The sequence below is a fragment of the Martes martes genome (genome assembly GCF_963455335.1).
Source record: "Martes martes genome assembly, chromosome: 2".
NCBI classification, from domain to species: domain Eukaryota; kingdom Metazoa; phylum Chordata; class Mammalia; order Carnivora; family Mustelidae; genus Martes; species Martes martes.
Genome location: NC_137889.1, coordinates 46739028 through 46757596, shown reverse-complemented (window position 1 = coordinate 46757596; position 18569 = coordinate 46739028). Strand labels below are relative to the sequence as shown.

Here is an 18569-nt window from a genome sequence, read left to right as displayed (position 1 = left end):
AGCAGTGGATGCATTAACAAGTCCTCCCCGTGACTCTGATTCAGGCTGAAGTTTGAGAACCATGGAGCAGAAGGTGTGCCTGGGGATTTGTACGCATGGCGACTGTGAGCAGAGGTTATATCTCCAGGAAGTTTGGCTGTGAAGGGAAGAGAGAGGTGGGGGACGGGTAGGGGGCTGTGGGGGTGCGAGAGACTGTCTTGGGTTAGTTCCCTGGCAGGGAGAGGCAGAGATGAAGGTTAAGGGGCGGCGGTTCCCTGGGCGGTGCGGCCCGAGGAGCAGAGGTGGGAGCTGGAGTCAGTGACCCAAAGGCCTGGGCCTGAGGCCCCCACCTCTGAGCTGTGGAGCTAGGGTGGGCCTTCAGAGATGTTCCAGAATCAGGGCAAGGGGTTTGAGTCTTTACCCCCTGTATTAACCGTGCCCTTTTAATTTGCTGTATTTGCTGTATCCAATGTTTTAACATCTTGCTGATCCCCGAGGGACTGCCCCTGGCAGGGCTGACTAATTCCTAGAGATAGCAAATGAGTCCCCTGGGAGCATGACTTTCACAAGCAAACCAACCAATCCACAGCCCAGACCCTTAACCGCCACTTGACGGGACTCTTAGAGGATTCTTACACTCAGGACCAGAGTCCCCGGCCCTACTCACCTCAGTGTAGGGCGCCAGATGATAAGGGACAGCCCCTATGTCCTAGAGTCCATAAAATGATTCAAACTAGCCAATTTTTTTTTTAAGATTTTATTTATTTATTTGACAGAGAGAGAGACAGCGAGAGACGGAACACAAGCAGGGGCATTGGGGAGGGAGAAGCAGACTCCCTGCTGAGCAGGGAGCTCAGTGTGGGGCTTGATCCCAGGACCTTGGGATCCTGACCTGAGCCAAAGGCAAACGCTTAAAGACTGAGCCACCCAGGCGCTCCCAAACTAGCCGCTCTTAAACCTGCTTACACTGCCTTGCCTTGCCTTTCCCATGGAAGCCATCATAAAGGGGACTGCCCACATTTCCTCCCATTTCCCCTTGTGCCCTCTGCTTCCTGAAAGAAACTTGCACTTCCCCGAGTGACCCTCTGGGTGCGCGGCATGCCTTGCCTCCTGTTCCTAGGGATCTGTGAGGATAAACTTCTTCTTTGTGACAGTCATCTGCATGTCAGTATGTCGGCTTAAAACAATTCCAGAGGACCCTTCAAATATCCCAGCACCAGTCATGGGGAGCAGGGCCTGCCCTGGGCAGTGGGGCCAGGAAGCTCCCTCTACCAATTCCCAGAGGGGGCCTCAGCCAGCGGCCATATTTCTAGCAGCTGGGAGATTGGACGCCTCAGTCCAGAGGGAGTATCTGGGTTATGCATTAGGGCATTCACTACTGAAAGAGATGTTTTATAGGTGGAAGAAGCTTAAGAATGTTTAAGTGCTGGGCTGCCTGGATGGCTCAGCCAGTTGAGCATTGGACTCTTGGGTTCTGATGAGATTATGACCTCAGGGTCGTGAGATCGGCCCCAGCCGGACTCCACACTGCAGGATTCTGCTTAAGTTTCTCTCCCACTCCCTCAGCCCCTCCCCTTGCCCGCACACACTCTCTCTATCTCAAATAAATAAATACATCTCTTAAAAAAATAAGTACATCTCTTGAAAAAAAAAAAAAAAAAGATGGCGCTGAGCTGGTGGCTACGGATTGAGGAGCCTGGGCTGGAAGGAGGGACACGAGAATGGCAGAAAGCAAGCCATGCGCAGGACCGATGGCTGGCATGCATTGGGAAGAAGTGGCTGAGTGGGAGAGCCAGAAGGATGGGCTGAACAGCAGTGCGAGGGGGGAGAGTGCAGAAATGCAACAGTTTTGTGAATGCTGACTCACACATATAAAGTACGATACAGACTTGGGGAGAAATGGCCCCCTGCACTCTATGGGCTATTATACTTAGGTGACCGACTGACCTTGTTCAGTGAAAATACCTCTAACACAAAGTCGAGGATGTCAAGACCTGAGTTTTTGCTTTTAAGTATTTGTTAAATTTGATGGAATGAATGTCATAAAAAGAAAAAAAAGAAATATTCTGGAAAAAATCGTATGTAGGTTATGGCCTTAAGAAGATGAAATAAAAAGCCTGGATGAAAAAAGTCAGAATATTTACAAGGGTTGCTTTTGGGTGATGAGTGTTTATTGGGTTATGAATGGTTATTTCTGGGGGGTAAGTGTTGTAGTTTTATTTTTATTTAAAGATTTTGTTTATTTATGTATTTGTCAGAGAGAGAGAGAGAGAGAGCACACAAGCAGGGGGGGCAGCAGGCAGAGGGAGAAGCAGAATCCCCATTGAGCAGGGAGCCCAATGCCGGGCTCAATTCTAGGACTCCGGGATCATGATGGATGTGGGACTTCATCCCTTGACCCTGGGATCATGACCTGAGCTGAAGGCAGACACCTAATGACTGAGCCACCTAGGCATTCCAAGCGTTGTAGTTTTAGAAGACGGGACACTGTAGGAGACAATGAGCTGGATTTCAAAGTGGTCAGTGAAGGAAGAGGAGGACAACATACTGCCTCTGCAAGAAGGCATGTAGAAGGCAGCCTGTACTGAAGCCTGGGAAAGGACCCTTAGCAGTCAGCTGTAATGCCCAGGTCTGCCGGGAGGTGGCGCTCCCAGGTCCTCCTCCAAGTCCATACTCTACTTACTTAAGCCATGCATTGGTCTGCCTTGTCTCAGGACCATGACTCCAGGTTGGTGGGGGGAGGGGGGTGGAGGGAGTGGTGGTGTCTGTTAGGTGAGAGTTGTTTCCTTCTTTAAAAGGAATTTTGTAGCAAAAGAAGCTAAAAGAAATCATATCATTTTACACATGAGAGCTTGGGGTATCAGCTCACAGAAAGGACAGGTGGCTGCTTATGGAGGTTCTTTTCGCTCTCCTCTCCGTCTTACACCATCCATTCGCCTCTCTCCAAACTATATTGAATAGCTTCTGGATTTATGATCTGAAGACATACATTCATTTTAGGACATTTTCAAAGAAAGAAGAGGATTAAGATGCACACAAAAACAGAACTATGCTTGCCCCCCAGACATAACCACTCTATAAACATTAACCACCCAAAAGCAACCCCTGTAAATACTTTGACTTTTTTCATCTAGGCTTTTTACTTCATCTTCTTAAGGCCACAACGTATATAGCATTTTTGAAAGGTTTCTTTCTTTTTTTTTTTTTCTTTTTATGACACTCACTCCATTAAATTTAGCGAATACATATAAAAGTAAAAACTATTTAAAAATAAACCATAATGTAATGTTACACCCCAGTATACCACTAAATAAAACTTATGTAAAGATAGGCATCAGTTTTTAGATATTGCTTTGGAAACTGCTTGTTTTGCTTAACTTTGTGTCGTTCTGTGGAAGTCTCCGTGCCCCTTGGATCCATTCTTGTCCTGCGGTCTGTCCCAGAGGCTGACTGTAAAGCGCCTTGCCCTCTGGCTTCCAGAGGAGCCTGATGAAAGAAAGCCCTGCAGGAAATAAGAGGATGGGAGGAAAGTGAGAGCAGGTATTTCTCTTAGGCAGCCTCTCTATGGGGTCACCTTGAACTGCCTCTGGCCCCCTGTAAAAGGTCACACATCCTGTCCACGCAGTCTTTTCTGCAGAATCTTCCTTCTAGGTGCCTTTAATAGCATGGCGTGAGGCAGATGCCTCTGGCGCAAACATGTAAGGAGGCACTCACTGTGCCTTGCACAACCCTGAGGGTGAAGGTGTCCTCAAATCTGGCATCATAAGTGCCTCAGTGAGCTTTGCTGTGTCCCCGCCCTCCCGACCCGAAGCCCCTGAGGTCTAGTGACAGTTTGTTGTTACTAGCCCCTAGTTACATCGCTAACCCTCAGATGTCCCCCTATCCTGCCCTTACCTTTGTAAGCACCCCTTTATTCATCCCTCCTCCATTTATCCCAATGTGAGTGTATCATCAATTTCCTCTTGGAACCCTTCTATTGCTGTGTGCATCTTTCTATAGCACTCGGTAATTTTTCAAAGAAGATTTTATTTATTTATTTGAGAGAAAGCACTAGCTGTGGGGAGCGCAGAGGGAAGGGGAGAAGCAGGCTCTCTGCTGAGCAGGGGACTCCCCCTCCACCACCAATGCGGGGCTCAATCCCAGGACCCTGAGATCATGACCTGAGCCGAAGGCAGATGCTTAACAGAATGAGCCACCCAGGCGTCCCACACTGAGTAATTTTTTTTACATTACTTCTAAAGGTTTATTTTCTATATGAAATAAAATCATTAAAAAAATCTCATTCCCTCTTGTTAGACTTCTACGGTTTCCAAACTATTGCTATTACAAATAATGCTGCAAATGCATGGGCATTTCCTTAGGTAAATTCCTAGTAGAATTTCAGGGTTGAAGTGTATATTTATGGCTTTTGATATTTATTATGTATCAAAATGTACCTAGTTTCAACTTGCATTCTTTGTGGCTTGCGAGCAGTAACACCTTTTCAGTCATGTGCTCATACTTCTTTTTCTAATTGTTTGTGAGCTTTACTCATTTTTCAGAGCAATGATACTTTTTTCATATTGATTTATAATGCCTCTTTATGTATTGAGAATATTAATCTTTTGTCATTTGTCGTAAATACTTTGCAGTTTGTTGCTTGACTTTCATCTTGTTTATTGGCATTTAATAATTTTATGCTTGTGTATGGGCATTCAAAAATTTCCCTTTTCTCTCTTAAGAGACATCTATTTTGGGGAGCCTGGGTGGCTCAGTTGTTAAGCGTCTGCCTTTGGCCTACGTAATGATCCCAGGATCCTAGGATCAAGCCCCACATCAGGCTCCCTGCTCCGCAGAAAGCCTGCTTCTCCCTCTCCCGCTTCCCCTGCTTGTGTTCCCTCTCTTGCTGTCTCGCTCTCTCTCTCTGTCAAATAAATAAATAAATAAAATCTTAAAAAGAAAAAAAGGAGATATTCATTTCTTGCTTTTGTTTTTTTCCTTGCTTTAAATCTTAGCAAAGTGTTTCCTTCCCCATTATTATATAAATAATCTGTTTGATTTTTCTCATTCTTTTATAGTTTCATATTTCATGCTATACTATTTGAACTGTCTGGAATTAATGTTTTTCTGAATAGTCAGTTGTCCTAGCTTCTGTACTTACCTAATTTATTTCTCAATTTTATCATATATTAAATATCCACTCATTCTTAGGTTTGCTTCTAGACTTTCAATTCTGTCTCACTGAGCTATTTATCCTTGTGACAGAACCATAATGTTTTAATTATTCTAGCTTTCCAGGAAAAAACAAGACATGCTTTTCTCTCTTCCATACCCCATTAACTTTCTTTTTCAAAAAATTTCTTGACAATTCTGCTATATTAAGTTTTCCAAAAGAAATTTAGACTTATTTTCTTTCTTTCTTTCTTTTTTTTTAAAAGATTTTATTTATTTATTTGACAGACAGAGATCACAGGTAGGCAGAGAGGCAGGAAGAGGGTGGCGGGGGGAAGCAGGCTCCCTGCTGAGCAGAGAGCCCGATGCAGGGCTCGATCCCAGGACTCTGGGATCATGACCTGAGCCGAAGGCAGAGGCTTTAACCCACTGAGCCACCCAGGCACCCCTAGACTTATTTTCTAAACGTGCACTAAAACCACAAATTTTGTTGGAATTACTTTGTATCTATAAATCCATTTAAAAATAACTGATATTTTTAAAATATTAAACTACTTTTATTAGATTACATAAGTACCTCTCCTTTAATTCAGTTTTCTTTAAAAAAACTAAACTTCTTTTATATTAAATTTTTATAATTCTACTCATATATGTTTTGATTTAACGTAGATCTTAATTTAATATTTTTTTCTTTTTAAATTTTTATTTAAATTCTATTTAGTTAACATACTGTGCAATATTGGTTTCAGGAGTAGAATCTAATGATTCATCACTTACATACAACACCCAGTGCTCATCACAAGTGCTCTCCTTAATACCATCCCCCACCCAGCCCATCCCCCACCCACCTCCTGCCATCGGCCCTCAGTTTGTTCTCTATCATTAAGAGTCTCTTACGGTTTGTTCCCTCTCTGTTCCCCCTCCCCATATATTCATCTGTTTTGTTTCCTAAGTTCCACATATGAGTGAAATCATATGGTATTTGTCTTTCTCTGACTGACTTATTTCACTTAGTCTAATATCCTCTAGTTCCACCCACATCATTGCAAATGGCAAGATTTCATTCTTTTTGATGACTGAGTAATATTCCATTATGTATTTATATATTTACACAAATATATAAGTAAATATAAATATAATAAATAAATACAAATATATATATGTATATATATACATATATAAAACTTCTTCTTTATCCATTCATCAGTTGATGGACATTTGGGAGCTCTCCATAATTTGGTTATTGTTGATAATGCTGCTAGAAACACCAGGGTGCATGCACCCTTTCAAATCTGTATTTTTGTATCCTTTCGGTAAATACCTAGTAATGCAATTGCTGGATCATGGGGTAGTTCTATTTATAATTTCTTGAGGAGTCTCCATACTGTTTTCCAGAGTGGCTGCACCAGCTTACATTCCCACCAACAATGCACAAGCGTTCCCCTTTCTCTACATCCTCGCCAATACCTGGTGTTTCTTGTGTTGTTAATTTTAGCCATTCTGACAGGTGGGAGGTGATATCTCATCATGGTTTTGATTTGCATTTCCCTGATGACGAGTGTGTGATGTTGAGCATCTTTTCATGTATCTGTTAGCCATCTGGAAGCCTTCTTTGGAAAAATGTCTATTTAATGCCATCTGCCCATTTTTTAAGTGGATTATTTGTTTTTTGGGTGTTGAGTTTGGTAATTTCTTTATAGATTTTGGATACTAACCCTTTATCAGATATGTCATTTACAAATATCTTCTCCCAGTCCATAGGCTGCCTTTTAGTTTTGTTGATTGTTTCCTTGGTGTGTAGAAGTTTTTTTTTTTTTTAAGATTTTATTTAAAATCTTAAGATTTTAAATCTTAATTAAGAGAGAGAAAGTATGCGCACAAGCAGGCAGAGTGGCAGGCAGAGGAAGAGGGAGAAGCAGGCTCCCCAGTGAGTGGGAAGCCCAATGCAGGACTAGATCCCAGGACCCTGGGATCATGACCTGAGGCGAAGGCAGATGCTTAACTGACTGAACTACCCAGGTGCCCTCTGTAGAAGCTTTTCATCTTGATGAAATCCCAATAGTTCATTTTTATTTTTGTTTCCCTTGCCTCCTGCAACATGTCGAGTAAGAGGCTGCTACAGCCAAGGTCAAAGAGGTTGCTCCCTGTGTGCTTCTCTAGACTTTTTACGGTTTCAGGTCTCACATTTATGTCTTTCCTCCATTTTGAATTTATTTTGGTGTTTGGTATAAGGAAATGGTGCAGTTTCATTCTTCTGCATGTTGTTGTCCAGTTTTCCCAACACCATTTGTTGAAGAGACTGTCTTATTCCCACTGGATGACTTTTCCTGCTTTGTTGAAGATTAGTTGACCATAGTTGTAGGTCCATTTATGGGTTTCCAGTTCTGTTCCATTGATCTATGTGTCTGTTTTTGTGCCAGGACCATGCTGTCTTGATGATTATGGCTTTGCAATACAGTCTGAAGTATGGAATCGTGATGCCTCCACCTTTGCTTTTTTTTCAAGATTGCTTTGGCTATCCGGAGTCTTCTGTGGTTCCATACAAATTTTAGGATTATTGGTCCTAGTTCTGTAAATAATGCTGGTCGTATTTTGATAGGGATTACATTAAATGTGTATATTGCTTTGGGTAGTATGGACATTTTTAACAAAGTTTGTTAAAATATCTAATCCATGGGGGCGCCTGGGTGGCTCAGTGGGTTAAGCCGCTGCCTTCAGCTCAGGTCATGATCTCAGGGTCCTGGGATCGAGTCCCACGTCGGGCTCTCTGCTCAGCAGGGAGCCTGCTTCCCTCTCTCCCTTTCTCTCTGCCTGCCTCTCTATCTACTCTGATCTCTCTCTGTCAAATAAATAAATAAAATCTTTAAAAAAAAAAAAAATATCTAATCCATGAGCATGGAATGTTTTTCCATTTCTTTGCATCTTTTCAATTTCTTTCATAAGTATTCTATAGTTTTTAGAGTATAGATCTTTTACCTCTTTGGTTAAGTTTATTCCTATGTGCCTTATGGTTTTTGGTGTAATTGTAGATGGCATTAATTCCTTGATTTCTTTTTCAGTTGCTTCATTATTAGTGTATACAAATACAACAGATTTCTGTGTGTTGATTTTCTATCCTGCAACTTTGCTAAATTCATGTATTCTAGCACTTTTTGCTGGAATCTTTTGGGTTTTCTACATAGAGTATCATGTTGTCTGCAAATCGTGAAAGTTTGACTTCTCCCTTTTTTTTTGTATGCCTTTTCTTTCTTTTTGTTTTCTGATTGCTTAGGCTAAGACTTCCAGTACTATGTTAAATAGTAATGGCAATAGTGGACATCCCTGTGTTGCTCCTGACCGCAGAGGAAAAGCTCTCAGTTTTTCCCAATTGAGAATGATATTAGGGGAGGATCTTTTATAAATGGCCTTTATGATGCTGAGGTATGTTCTATCCCAACTTTTTTGAGGTTTTTTTTAAAATAAAAAATGAATGCTAATTTTGTAAAATGCTTTTTCTGCATCTATTGAGAGGATCAAATGGTTCTTATCCTTTCTTTTATTAGTATGGTATATCATGCTGATTGATTTGTGATTATTGAACCACGCTGCAGCCCAGGAATAAACACCACTTGTTTGTGCTCAATGATTCCTTTAATGTACTGTTGAATCCGATTTGCCAGTATCTTGTTGAGAATTTTTGCATCCATGTTCATCAGAGATATTGGCCTGCAATTCTCCTTTTTAGTGCGGTTTTTGTCTGGTTTTGGAATCAAGGTAATGCTGGCTTTGTAGAAAGAGTTTGGAGTTTCTGTTTCATTTCTATTTTTTGGAACAATTTGAGAAGAATAGGTATTAATTCTCCTTTAAATATCTGATAGAATTCTCCTGGGAAAAATTCTGGCCCTGGACATTTGTCAGTCGGGAGATTTTTTTTTTTTAAAGATTTTATTTATTTATTTGACAGAGAGAGATCACAAGTAGGCAGAGAGGCAGGCAGAGAGAGAGAGAGAGGGAAGCAGGCTCCCCGCTGAGCAGAGAGCCCGATGTGGGGCTCGATCCCAGGACCCTGAGATTGTGACCTGAGCCGAAGGCAGAGGCTTTAACCCACTGAGCCACCCAGGCGCCCCGTCGGGAGATTTTTGATTACTGATTCAATTTCTTGACTGGTTATAGGTCTGTTCAAATTTTCTGTTTCTTCCTGTTTCAGCTTTGGTGGTTTGTGTGTTTCTAGGAATGTTTCCTTTTCTTCCAGACTGCCTCATTTGTTGGCATATAATTTTTCATAATACTCTCTTATTGTTTGTATTCTTGTGGTGTTGGTTATTTTTATATGTTTAGAAAGAGCTTCCTGCTGAAGATTGACTTAGACATAATTATAGTTTTTATAGATGTTGTGGGTTTTTAATTTTTTAAGAATTATTTATTTAAATCCTGGTTTTAAAATATATACATATCATTAAATGTGCCATTTTAACCATTTTGAGATATACAGTTCTGTGACATGAGGTACATTCCCACTGCCGTGCAGCCATCACAATCATCCACTTCAGAACATGCTTCATCTTGTAAAACTGAAAGTCCATATCCATTAAACACTGTCTAGTCTTCCCTCCCCTCAGCCCCTGGCAACCATCTTTCTACTTTCTGTCTCAATGAATTTGAATACTTGTTTTGAGTACCTCCTATGAGGGGAATCATAAAAGTATGTCTCCTTTTGTTACTGGTTTATTTCACTTTGCAGAGTGTCTTCAGAGTTCATTCATTTTATAGCAGGTGTCTGAATTTCCTTCCTTTTAAAGGCTGAATAATATCCCATCATAGATACATAACGTATCATATGTATTTTTTTCTATCCATTCCTCTGTTGATGGACACTTGGGTTGCTTCCTCTTTGGGGCTGTTGTGAATAATGCTGTTGTGGAACATGAGTGTGCAAATATCTCTTCAGGGTCCTGCTTTCAAGTCTTTTGGGTATTGTTGGTTTGCAACGTCCTCTGAAGCTTTCTGGGTATAATCTGAAACTGGCTCTAGTACAGGGAGGGCAAGGAGAGACCCAAAAAAGAGGCAGACTGCTCTAGATACTCTAGGTTGTTAGGTGACAGGTTTGATAAGCAAGGGACCTTACTTACGAGGCTGATCTTGGGCAGTGCAAGTGAATGCCTGCCAGAATTTTTAAATGTTTGTATAGAGGACTTCACTGGGTTTAGTCATGTACCCAGTCCAGGTAGTCTCAACACCACATGTCTATCTTGAGGCTGTATCCTTGGAGCTGTTTCTGGCAGCAGAGAAGGCAAGTGGAACACACATTCCAAAGACAGGGAGAGGGGTGAGAGCCTCCAATTGCCCTCGTCCAGTTTACAGGTCAACTTGACTTCTCTCTCTTTCACTCTCTTTTAACATACAGTGTTATACCAGTTTCAGGTGTACAACACAATGATTCAACAATTCCATACATCACCTGGTGCTCATCATGGCAAGTGCCCCCCTTAATCTCCATCACTTATTTAACCCAACCCGCCACCCAGTCATGTCTTCTCACTACCTTCCTCGAACAGATATAGACCCAGAAGTGGAATTGTTGAATCATATGGTAGTTCTATTTTTAATTTTTTGAAGACCCTCCATACTGTTTCCCATAATGGCTGCACCACTTTGCATTCCCACCAGGAGTGCACAGGGGTTCCAATTTCTCCACATCCTCACCAACTTGCTACTTTCTGGGTTTTTGGTGGTATCCTACTAATGGGTATGAGATGGTATCTCATTGTAGTTTTGATCTGCATATCTCTAATGAACTAGTGATGTTGAACATCTTTTCATGGGCTTATTGACTACTTATATATCTGGAGAAATGTCTATTCAAGTTTTTGAGCATTTTTTTATTGGGTTGCTTGTTTTTGTTGTTGTTGAGTCTTGGGAGTTCTTTATATTTTCTGGATACTAATCCTTTATCAGATAAGTGATTTACAAATAATTTCTCCCCTTTCGTGAGTGCTTTCTAGTCTGTTGATAGTTTCCTTTGATGCACAAAAGCTTTTTAAAAAAGATTTTATTTATTTATTTGACACAGAAATAGAAAGAGAGAGAAAGCACAAGAGAGGGGAAGGTCAGAGGAAGAACCAGACTCGCTCGACCCTGGGATCGTGACCTAAGCCAAAGGCGGTTGCTTAACTGACTGAGCCGCCTAGGCGCCCCAAGTTTTTAATTTTTTTTTTAAAGATTTCATTTATTTATTTGACAGACAGATATCACAAGTAGGCAGAGAGACAGGCAGAGAGAGGGGGGGAAGCAGGCTCCCCACCAAGCAGAGGGCCCGATGCAGGGCTTGATCCCAGGGCCCTGAGACCAGGGCCCAAGCCAAAGGCAGAGGTTTCAAACCCCTGAGCCACTCAGGTGCCCCCCGAGTTTTTAATTTCTAAGAAGTCATCTTAGCAATATTAAGTCTTCTAATCCATGAACAAAGGATATAATTCCCTTAAGATATGTTTTTAATGTTAAGAATAGACACTGGGGGCACCTGGGTGGCTCAGTGGGTTAAGCATCTGCCTTTGGCTCAGGTCATGATCCCAGGGTCCTGGGATCAAGCCCCGCATTGGGCTCCCTGCTCTGTGGGAAGCCTGCTTCTCCCTCTTCCACTCCCCTCTCTTTCTTGCCTTGTCTCTCTCTGTCAAATGAATAAACAAAATCTTAAAAAAAAAAAAAAGAATAGACACTGGACATTTTCAAATTTTTTTTGAAATTGAGATGATAATTTTTAAAGAGATAATTCCATTCATAGATGTATTAATATTCAATCATGCCACATTTCCAGGATAAAGCCAACCCAATTATGGTCAACTATTCTTTGTATTGCTGGATTTGGCTTGCTAGCATGCTTGGCATTTTTGCTTTTCTAGTCCTAAGAAAGATTGGCAATTACTCTCTTTTGGACTTTGTTAGGTTTTACTGTCACATTTGTGCTGATTTTGTAAAATGTACTGGGAAACTTCCTATACATTTCCCTAACGCTGAACATTTTTTTTTTCTTAACTTGGGAAATATCCGTAGTCATTCAGTTTTCATAGCGGGTACAAATTTTACACGGGTTCAGAGATACAGATACGTAACTTGTCATTTCTCAAGACAGATCCTTAGTTGAAGACACTCCATTTCTGCTGATGGGAGAAAATTTACTCATAAATTTAAGACACTTTGTTTCTTGTGGTTTTTTTCTTTAAGATTTACTTATTTATTTGATAGAAAGAAAGAGGGAGCGTGCACAAGCGGGAGGAGCAGAGGGAAAGGGAGAATCTCAAGCAGACTCTGCACTGAGCACAGGGCGCAACTCAGGCTCCATCTCACAACCCTGAGATCATGCCCTCAGTAGAAACCGAGAGTCAGACACTCAACCAACTGCACCACTCAAGTGCCTCATTTTTAACCACTCTTTAACATTGAAAGATGTTAATTTAGAGTATAAACTGAAAGCCACCCCCCCTTCTTCTCCCTTCCCCATGGTGATCTGATTCTAGGACGCTTACTTCTCTTTCTAGCATGAGATGAGTTATCTGGTGCTGGTGCCCCTCCTGTCTTTGGTTCCTGTTGCTGTGGGCAGGCACCTACTGCACGTGGGCCCTGCTCAGGTCCAGCATCTGCTTGACCATGAGCCCACCAACGCTGCATCCCCATGTCCCGACGCCACTCTCCAGGTTTCTTTACCTGTTCACTCACTACGCCCATGGGTCCCTAGGTCTCGTCTGCGTTCCCTCAACTGTCCAGGGTTTAGGGAACAAATCCCCCCCTGCCATCAGCCTAGATGGCTCTCTCAATCATTCTGAGTTTACTACATTACTTCCGTGACCTCCAAAGCTTGCTGGGCCATGGAAAGCTAGCCTGTAGGCCTCTTTGCTCTTGTACTTTCAGGGTTTCTCTTAGCCTGGCCCTCCATTTCAACTGGGAGAAAGCCAGGGTGCCGAGCACTCTTCAGAGACTCTTTACTGGGTGTTTATGAACATCACCTTCAAATCTCTGGGGAGAAGTCTGTCCTTTTGTGATCCCAAACTTTGTGCCCTCCATGATTTTGTCTATAGCCACTGGTTTGTAAAGTTTCTTTTTAATACAAAACAAAATAAAAATAACTTCTTTCTCAAAAATCTGGCTCTTGAAAATTGTGTTTTTGGCATTCAGGCTCTGTCTCTCCAATATGGCAAAACGTGCCTTGAAACTCAAAACTGAGGGACCGCTTTCTTGTTGCATCCTCCTTACCCTATCCGTAAAGCGGAGAAACGCCTTTGAGTTAAGGATGAATGATGAGCTCCGGGACAGTAGGAGAAACCAGGAGTTACTTTCAATTAAAGAAAAAAACCCAATCAATTGATGTTAAATAAAATATCCTGCTATTTTAGAAACCATTTTCTCATAAAATCACCTGGGTTTAATATGTGTCCAGAATGTAATTCTTTGATAATATTTTCAATTTTCCATTATTATTTGTTTCTTTGCATTTTTTTGTAAATTTGAATATCTTTGTATATTCTGAAAAGTGATCAGTTTTATCAGTGCTTTCAAATTGATTAGCATAGTGTTATTATACATGTTCTCATAATTTAAAATACTTTAATATCCATGATTATGTCCCTTTCTTTCCTTTTTTTTTTTTTTTTTTTTTAGAGAGGGAGGGAGGAAGAGTGAGAGTGTGCCTGTGGGGTGGGTAAGGGGCAGAGGAAGAGGGAGAGAGAGAATCTTTTTTTTTTTTTTTAAGATTTTATTTATTTATTTGTCAGAGAGAGAGAGAGAGAGAGAGAGCAAGCAAGCACTGGCAGAGGGAGGCAGAGGGAGAAGCAGGCTCCCCGCCGAGCAAGGAGCCCGATGCGGGACTCGATCCCAGAACGCTGGGATCATGACCTGAGCCGAAGGCAGCTGCTTAACCAACTGAGCCACCCAGGCGACCCGGAGAGAGAGAATCTTAAGCAGGCTCCACGCCCAGCAAAGAGTTGGACATGGAGCTCAATCTAATGACCTTGAGATCATGACCTGAGCCAAAATCAAGAGCTAGAAACTTAACCAACTGAGCCACCCAGGTGTCCCTACCTTTCCTTGCATTATTGGTCATTTCTCGTTGACCTGCATCTGTCAGGGTTCAGTTGCAGAAATATAGTCCTTCTAACTGGGGTAAGCAGAAAGGAAACCATGTCAGTGTGGAAAATAACTTATAGAATCACTGGGGAGACTGAAGAAGCAGGCTTAAGGTTGAACTCTCAAGGGCGACTTCCAAAGACACAGGTGCACCTTAGGGAATCCCTACTATGTACCCTATTTCCCTGCATGCCATCTTTGAGCACTTTGTAAGAATTATCTCAGTAATATCTCACAAAACCCCACAAGGAAAGACAAAAACAAAACATTGAGTCCCCGGTCTCCATGGCCACAAATGGGCCAAAAGCCAGGGAGCCAAGACCTGACATTACCTTCCAACTGCGAGGTTACCATGGGTCAAGACAGAGTTGGGATGGGCTACCCACTCTTGGTAGCCCCTGAAGGCAAGTACCTAAGACCTGAAGAGTCAGGAACAGCCAGTATCTAATAACCAGAATTCTGGACTAATCTGATTGTGAGATCGAATTATTTTCTTGGTAGGAGATCCTTGATTTAATTCTGCCCTAGAAAGATGATATATGGTCCCAGGATATGGTCGATTGATGCTGTGCCTGGAGTGAGAAGTGGAGGGAGAATTTGTTAGGGCAGGATGCAACCAGGGAGGAGAAAAAGGAAGCATTTGTCAGTGGCCCTGACATCCTTTCTCTCATCTCCACCTCCCCCCCAAGTAGTTCAGAGGGTGAACAATGGATTCCTAAACTAGAAGCCTGGCAGAGTCCCCATCATCTTCATACGGAGACCTGGGAATGGATGGCCTAGCTTGGATCCTCCATCCAAACCACACACAAAGGTTTACCATGCCCCACTAGCTGCTAGACACTGGGGCTACCAGGTGTGTGTGGTGCTGGCCTCCCCCACTCCAGGCCTGTCCAGAAATGCATCCTTAGCCTTACAGCACTGGCGCATTTCAAACTTGTAGCCTCTTGAGTAACAGAGTCAAGTTTCCTTGCTTTAATTCCTAAAATGAACTCCTCATCTCTCAAGCTGTCCTTACCCCACATTGTGCATCAGTTCACCAGGTTTTTAAGGAAACAAACAAGTTCATGTTTATGCCCTCTTCCTCCCAGTCTTCACCTGTCCAGTTTGCTAAAGAAAGGTAATTTCTTTGGCCTGTCTTCGTTTGCTTTCATTTCATTTCATTTCATTTTTTTAAGATTTTATTTACTTGAGAGAGAGAGGGTAAGCAAGCACAAGCAGGTGAGGAGTAGAGAGAGAGGGAGAAACAGACTCCCTGCTGAGCAGGGAGCTGGATGTGGGACTCGATCCTAGGACTCCAGGACCATGAGCTGAGCTGAAGGCAGGCACTTAACCGACTGAGCCCTCTAGGCACCCCCATTTGCTTTTTTAAAAGATATTTATTTATTTATTTATTTGAGAGAGAGCTCATGAGCAGGGGGAGAGGCAGAGGGGAGGGAAAGAGAGAGAATCTAAAGCAGATTCCGTGCTGAGTGTGGAGCCTAATGCAGGCTCAATCCCACAACCCCGAGATCATGACCTGAGCCAAAATCAAGGTTGGACACTTAATCAATGGAGACACCCAGGCGCCCCGATTTTTTAATTAAAATAAAATACAGTACTCGGGGCCCCTGGGTGGCTCAGTCGTTGGGCGTCTGCCTTCGGCTCAGGTCCTGATCCCAAGGTCCTGGGATGGAGCCCCACATCGGGCTCCCTGCTCAGCGGGGAGCCTTCTTCTCCCTCTCTCACTCGCCCTGCTTGTGTTCCCTCTCTCACTGTGTGTCTCTCTGCCAAATAAATAAACAAAAATCTTTAAAAACAAAAACAAAAACAGGGGCACCTGGGTGGCTCAGTGGGTTAAAGCCTCTGCCTTTGGCTCAGGTCATGATCTCAGGGTCCTGGGATGGAGCCCCACATCGGGCTCTCTGCTCAGTGGGGAGCCTGCCTCCTCCTCTCTCTCTCTCTGCCTGTCTCTCTGCCTACTTGTGATCTCTGTCTGTCAAATAAATAAGTAAACTCTTTAAAAAAAACAAAAACAGCACTCTACCGGGTTCATTTTATTTATTTATTTATTTATTTTAATGCTTTTTTAAATGAATCTCTGCACCTAATGGGGTCTCAAACTCACAACCCTGAGATCAAGAGTCTATGCTCCACCAACTGAGCCAGCCAGGTGCCCCCAGCTTGTCTTCATATCTAAAGTTCTTTCCAGGTTCTTATCATCTTTCCTATATTTCCAGCTGCCTTTTTTTCCTAGACCTTTCCAGGCTCCTCCTGTCCTTGGTGAGGGATGAACCCCCACACGATGCCCCAGGTGGGAACAACGTGGCTTCTTTGTGCCTCTGCGCAGCAGACAAAAGGAAAGGGCAGTGAGTGTACTTTCTCAGCTGAGCAGCCCAGCGGGGCTGATGCTGACTGTCAGGGGTAATCAGTCTTCTGAAGCCTAGTGCAAGGATGAGTTTAAAAAAACAAGCCACAGCAAAACTAAGGCCCATGCAGTGTATTTGCATCATCTCAGAGTACTTCCCCCCAAACGTTTAGGAATTACAAAGAGGAAAATAGCAAGGTTGCAGTGGAGAATCCTAGACCCAGTGACCAAGGTCAATATCACCTGTAATAGATCAGCAACATGATGCACTGAGAAGAGCAGGCCACCTCCGGGGTCTCCTTCCCAAGAATGTGTGACCTCTACTGAACAATGAGAGAGCACTCTCCAAAGTATCTGACTAGTATGCTTCAAAAATGTCAAAGTCATGAAAGACCAGGAGAGAGTGCGTGTCTCAGTCCTTTGCAACTGCTCTAACAGAATACCGAAACTTACAAACAAGCTTGCTCGTGAACAGCAGACCCGTATTTCTCACAGTCCCGGAGGCAGGGAAGTCTGAGATCAAGTTGCCAGCAGATTGGGTGTTTGGTGAGAGCCACTTTCTGCTTCATAATGGACCCCATCTCTCTGGTGTTCACGTGGTGGAAGGGGTGAGAAAGCTCTTCCAGGGCCTCTCCCAAGGACACTAACCTCATTTAGAGGATTCCATCCCCCAGGCCTAAGCGTCTCCCAAAAGCCCCAGCTCCAAATACATTGGAGATTAAGCTTCAACGCATGGATTTTGGGGAGAGACCAATATTTAGTCTATAGCACGGAGGAGCTGTAAGAGACTGGTCCTAACTAAGGAGACACGACAGCTAAATACAGTGTGGGACCCTGGAGTGGATCCTGGAAGAGAAAAGGGGCGTTAGTGGAAAAATTCTGTAGTTTAATGAGTAGTACAGTAGTAAGACGAATTTCTTCGTTTTGATCATTGTTCTTTGGCCACACAAGATATTAGTCAATGTAAGGGGAAGCTGGACGCAAGGTGTACAGAAGAGTCTCTGTGTTATTTTTGTAACTTCTAAGTATAAAATTAACTAGCAACAAACAAACAAACAAAATCCTACAAACTCACAGGAGTGAGTTGAGCAGCAGGATCCCAGAGCTTTCCTCTCCTTGGTATTTTTCTCCATCTGGGAGGGCACCCTGATTGGTGAGTAGGGCTTGACTCCTTCATCAGCCATGGAGGACAAAGCTCCAGGAGGTGTCATCCCTTCATATCCTCAGTTCCTGACACAAATAGGCACTCCAAGATTTGTTGAATGAATGAATGAATGAATGAATGAATGAACGAGGTCCTGGTTTCCATAATGGAAAAGGACTTGGCCTTCGCTATGAGAATCTTCAGAGTAACTGTTAATTGTTAACATCTCTAACCAGTCTGGTGCCTGAGGAATCTGGGCGAGGGCTGGAGTGGGATACAGATGGTTTTGAGTAAATCTCCAGGTGGTGCCATATCTCTGGTCTCCTTTGGACGGTTTGAGGTGCTTGTGCTCATCTGAAGGGCATTGGAGAGGCAGTCAAAGTACAACTCCCAAGAAATTTGTATTCGCAATCTCTTCCTGTGGTAGGCACCTGCCCCCACCTGTTTCTGCTGGCTTACTGGTCTTTTTCTGATTTGATTTGTAAGACCTCTTCATGAATTTTGCATGCTGAGCCTTTATTGGCTATCTGCAACACAAGATTTTATATATCTGGGGTCTCTTGATGAAAAAAAGGTTTTTTTCTTTAAAATGTAGTCAATCTATCACTTTTTTCCTATAATTCAGGTCTCTTCTATTGTATTTCCTTCCCCACCTAAGGTCATAAAGTTACTCTCTTATATAGTCTTCCAAAGGCTTAAAAATTTCTATTTTGATATTTCTTTTTTTAAATCTCCCTGAAATTTGTTCTGTGTAAAGTGTGGTGTCATGTCTCATTTTCTTTTGTCACATGGAAATTCAGTTACCCTGTCACCACTTATTGGATGCTTGTCCTTTCTCCATTGACATCAAACGTCACT

At 42.7% G+C, this 18569-nt stretch overlaps 1 protein-coding gene across 2 annotated transcripts in view; it reads left to right on the top strand.

The window, feature by feature from the left end:
• PEBP4 (phosphatidylethanolamine binding protein 4) overlaps positions 1-18569 on the top strand; it is a 247036-nt gene that overhangs the window by 13619 nt on the left and 214848 nt on the right. The window lies entirely within an intron of this gene.